The 5225-nt window shown below is 46.5% G+C and overlaps 1 long non-coding RNA gene across 1 annotated transcript; it reads left to right on the top strand.

The window, feature by feature from the left end:
• LOC129622387 (uncharacterized) lies at positions 1 to 3551 on the top strand. The gene is made up of 2 exons (XR_008699946.1): positions 1 to 440; positions 2735 to 3551. It is a non-coding gene; the product is annotated as an uncharacterized LOC129622387 (long non-coding RNA).
• Positions 3552 to 5225: the final 1674 nt, after the last annotated feature.

The following is a 5225-nucleotide window of genomic DNA, read 5'->3' as shown; positions in this document are numbered from 1 at the left end:
TCGATATGACCTCCCAGTTTAATACATGTGCGGAACTGACCGCAGGCCAATGAGTGTTTGTGGAGCTATAGTATGTCCAGCCTTGAGACTAGAAGATTCACTAAAATGCTGACTACAGGCTAGATGCTGGGCTTCATGAATACTCACTGTTAGCGTTCCTGAAATTTCATGTAAATTCTCTACTGCTCTGTGAAGCAGGTTGTTCTTGGCTCCTCATTATAAATGAGTCAGCTGGTTTTGCAGGGGTGTCATAATTTACCCAAGCTCATTTAGCAAGCAGATGACAGAGCAGGATCTGACCCCGGGGCTGCTCTTGCTACCATACCAGGCTGGGCTGCCTGTGTGCCTGTGTGTGTCACAGGGAGGAGGAAGGAACATTGGAAAGTTTTCATCTCACAGGCAGACACACCCATTTGTGTGGAATTAACAAGCAAGACGAGGTATGTGTGTGATGATGGTAACAATCACAGACACTGTTCCAGCACCTACCAGGGACTGGTCAAGTGCTTCCCAGTGTTAACTAATCCCTTTGAGGAAACAGAAGCTCAGAGATGTTGGGTTACTTTCCCAAGGTAACACAGCTGGGAAATGTCAGAGTTGAGATTCAAGCCCACAGTGCGTCTTAAACACTTGATTGAGTTTTGGGCCTTGCAGAGAGGGATTGCTAGCAAGTGTGGAGTGAGCATTACCTTTCACTGAGAGATTTTATCCTGCTCTCCCACACTTGACCTCTCCTAAGCCTCCAAGCGCAGGGAGGCTGGCAGCTGGGGCTGGGTGTCACTTCCCTTTATAGATGAGGTGAGGCACAGAGATGTCAAGTGGGTGCCCATGTCACCAAGACCACAGCCCAGCCTGCCGACTTGTCACCACTGGGGTTTCCTTTTTTTCTTAATTAAAAAAAAGTATTTGTTGAATTTATTGCAACATTACTTTTCCTTTATGTGACTTTTTGTTTTTGTTTTGGTTTCTTGGCTGTGAAGCATGTGGGATCTTAGCACTGCAACCAGGGATCAAACCCACACTCCTTGCATTGGAAGGTGAGGTCTCAACCACTGGACCACCAGAGAAGTCCCAGGGAAAAAATGCCAGGATATTGAATAGATGTTTGGTCACAAGTGTCTAGTCTGCAAACTGGGACATTCAGGCCCATGAAATCAATCTCCTAAACAAGAAGCTCCTCTCCATTTGCTGTGGTCACAGAGCGAGCTGGGAAAGTCATTTTTAATGAATCCAGAAGAAAGCGACAGGGCAGGCAAGAGAGAAGCTGGGTCCAGAGCCCCATGCAGGGGAATTCCCCAGTGCCCTGGGCACAAGGCCTCCTGCCCCACAGCCGGCCTGGCTTAGCCATGCAGGAAGAGAGGCCTTTGAAGTCACAGACCACCAATAAAATTGCAGCTGGCACCAGGAGCTCCCGGGGCTCCAGGCGTGAGATTTTACACCGCTCAGGCTGAGCCAGCGCTGACAGGGCTGGAATGTGCCCTGGGCTCCCCTTTCCTCGGCAAGAGCCACCAGGGTGCCTCAGCTGCTGGCCACCCCATCATCCAATCCTGGCTGCACTGAGGCCCGTGAGCCCCCACAAGGAGCAGTTGGCAGTGGAGGTGTGTACTCAGGACTGACGCACAGGAAGCACTCAGCCACAGCTCTGGCAGGCTGAGTCCAGGCTGGCTGGGCAGGCACAGGCGTCTCTCTGCTAAGTGATGGCAAGGCTGGGGGATGGGCTAATGAGGGCAGGAATGGTCGTGGGACAGTCTGCTTAGATTTCAGCATAAACTGAGGCAAGGAGGCTGGGATAAAGGGCCATGCTCCTTCCCACCCACCTTCCTCTTGCCTTGTCTCCCTCCCCTTTCCTGGTCACCTTTAAACTGCTAGTGATGTCTCGTCTAGTGCCGGAAGTGGCCCCATCTCTTCATAAGGCACTCATAGTCTGAGACAAGCAGCATCCTTGAGAATAGATTTTGCCTCAGGACCTGGAGGAAGAAGGTAAAGGATGGGGAATGTGGCTGAGTCCCATGGCAGCCCTTGGAGCCGTGAGCACCATGAGGCATCATCCTCACCCCCCAACCCAGAGTTTTCTAGGGCACTGCCCCCTTCCTCTTGGGATTCAGTCTTTCTGAGTGTTTGGTGATGAGTGGATTAACTTCCCTCAAGGAAGGTAAATGGAAAGGGTCTCAAGGAATGAGGTGAGTAGGGAGAACCATTATCTGGAAATTTAGCCAGGAGGAGGAGCTGAAATAGGGACATGGAGAATGGGCGAAGTGATGAGGAGGGAGGGAGGCCAGGAGCAAAAGCAGCTGCCTGGCTCAGATATAGGTATTTAAAAGAGAAAACCTTAACAGGAGACTGCAGAGTCTGAAGGAGCAAGAGAGAGTTGAAAAGAAGAGAGCATTTTAGGGCTGCCATCTCTGGGGTCGCACAGAGTCGGACACAACTGAAGTGACTTAGCAGCACTCATATCATGTCTGCATGCAGGCAGCTTGCTCATCTCTTTCTGCTCCTCACCCACCCCAGCTGCCTTGGTCTTTTAAGAAGGACATGTCTCCACCAGGGGGGTGACCATGCCACATAGGCTGGTATCCATTTACATCTTAGGGATGATGAGGTCTCAGACAGGCACTGCTGTGCAAAGGAGCTGTAGCTTGGATTTGTTTGTTTCTCCTTGGCTCCGGCCACCCAGGAAGATGGTGCACTTGTTCATATTCACACTAAAGACCTTCTTCTGATCATATCCTTGCAGACCTGAACAGAAGCCTGTGGGTAACCAGCAGCCTGATACCTCTAACCTTGGACCCCACTGTCCAGGATGATGCAGTGGGTGCCTATGCCTTCTGCAGAAGTCTTCGCTACTCATTCATTCATAGCAGTGTTTTAACACACACAATTAACTTTTCACTCACACCAGTCCCAGTGATTCTGCAAAGCAAATGTCCTCCAGATGACAATTCAGGGGTCCACCAGGGCCCTGTGTGAAACACAGCCTCCTTGATCAACGAGGCTGAAGAAGAGAGGGAAAACCATGCCTGGGCTTTTCCGTGGTTCATGCTGGGAGACCCCCTTACAGCACAGGGCTCTGCCACCCTCCAGGGGCTTGAAGGGTGTAGCCTTCCTGTTGCCAGAAAGGGGATGAAACTGGTCATGAGTGGACACGAGTAAAGTCTACCGGGTTGTGCATCCCAGAGGCAAGAGGAAACAGTCTCAGCTGCTCTGACTCCATATTTATCAAGCACATTTTGACTCACACTTGGAATCGCATGCCATGAATTCCAGGCCTCCTGACTAGTCCGGGGACCAGCCAGCGGACAGTTAACTCAAGCCAGCAGGTAGCATCAGCTGAAATTTTGACACTGAATGATACACTGAGCAGTGCTATTCTCAGGATATGAGTGATTTAGTGTATTATCTAAAATTTAAATGTTTTAATATACCTCCCAAGAAGTTACCTGGCTCAGAAAACTGCAGAGGAACCGCAGGGATCTGGGAGGCCACTTGCAGGGAACCAACCTTCCACTACCAGATTCCAAAGGAATCACAGAAAATAAATAAATAAAAGAAAAGCTAGCAGGAAAAGGCATTTAAATTGTGTTTGGAACACAAGTGTATAATTTTATCCGGAAGTCACCTCAGACTTCAGGGAGTGGGAGGGGCTAACTATCCATTTGCAAGTGATGAGCAAACGAGGAAGTGAGAGACTGCTCCGAAGTCATCAGAATGTCTGGAATAATTTTATATTGATTTAAAGAAAATTTCCAAGCCTTGTTTAAATTTGTATTCTAGTCTTATTGGGACATATTTGGTATACAGTACTGTATAAGGTACATCATAATGATCTGACTTACATACATCATGAAGTGATCAACACAATCAGTTTAGTGAACGTTCATCTTCTCTTGCTGGTTGAACATTAAAGAAACAGAAACATGAATTTTTTCTTTACAGTGAAAACTTTTAGGATTTATTCTCTTTGCAACTTTCATACATAATGTACAGCAGTGTTAATTATATTTATCACGTACGTTACATCCCTAGTGCTTAAGTATCTTTTTTTTTTAATTTTATTTTATTTTTAAACTTTACATAACTGTATTAGTTTTGCCAAATATCAAAATGAATCCGCCACAGGTATACATGTGTTCCCCATCCTGAACCCTCCTCCCTCCTCCCTCCCCATTCCATCCCTCTGGGTCGTCCCAGTGCACCAGCCCCAAGCATCCAGTATCGTGCATCGAACCTGGACTGGCAACTCGTTTCATACATGATATTTTACATGTTTCAATGCCATTCTCCCAAATCTTCCCACCCTCTCCCTCTCCCACAGAGTCCATAAGACTGTTCTATACATCAGTGTCTCTTTTGCTGTCTCGTACACAGGGTTATTGTTACCATCTTTCTAAATTCCATATATATGTGTTAGTATACTGTATTGGTGTTTTTCTTTCTGGCTTACTTCACTCTGTATAATAGGCTCCAGTTTCATCCACCTCATTAGAACTGATTCAAATGTATTCTTTTTAATGGCTGAATAATACTCCATTGTGTATATGTACCACAGCTTTCTTATCCATTCATCTGCTGATGGACATCTAGGTTGCTTCCATGTCCTGGCTATTATAAACAGTGCTGCGATGAACATTGGGGTACACGTGTCTCTTTCCCTTCTGGTTTCCTCAGTGTGTATGCCCAGCAGTGGGATTGCTGGATCATAAGGCAGGTCTATTTCCAGTTTTTTAAGGAATCTCCACACTGTTCTCCATAGTGGCTGTACTAGTTTGCATTCCCACCAACAGTGTAAGAGGGTTCCCTTTTCTCCACACCCTCTCCAGCATTTATTACTTGTAGACTTTTGGATCGCAGCCATTCTGACTGGTGTGAAATGGTACCTCATAGTGGTTTTGATTTGCATTTTTCTGATAATGAGTGATGTTGAGCATCTTTTCATGTGTTTGTTAGCCATCTGTATGTCTTCTTTGGAGAAATGTCTATTTAGTTCTTTGGCCCATTTTTTGATTGGAAGTTTGTACCTTTGACTATCCTTGTCCAATTCTCTCTCTCTACCCCCTTGCCTCTCATAACCACAAAACTGATCTCTTTTTCTCTGAGCTTGTTTGTTTGTTTTGGTTGGTTGGTTTTTGAAATGTAATGAACCAACAACACTATGTTAGTTCCTGGCACACAATATTGTGATTCAACATTTCTATACATTTCAAAACAATCCCCAAGATAAGTCTAGC

This window comes from Bubalus kerabau, chromosome 11 (assembly GCF_029407905.1).
Source record: "Bubalus kerabau isolate K-KA32 ecotype Philippines breed swamp buffalo chromosome 11, PCC_UOA_SB_1v2, whole genome shotgun sequence".
Lineage (NCBI taxonomy): Eukaryota > Metazoa > Chordata > Mammalia > Artiodactyla > Bovidae > Bubalus > Bubalus kerabau.
The sequence above is the reverse complement of the archived record's forward strand: the minus strand, read 5'-3'. Positions and strand labels throughout refer to the sequence as shown.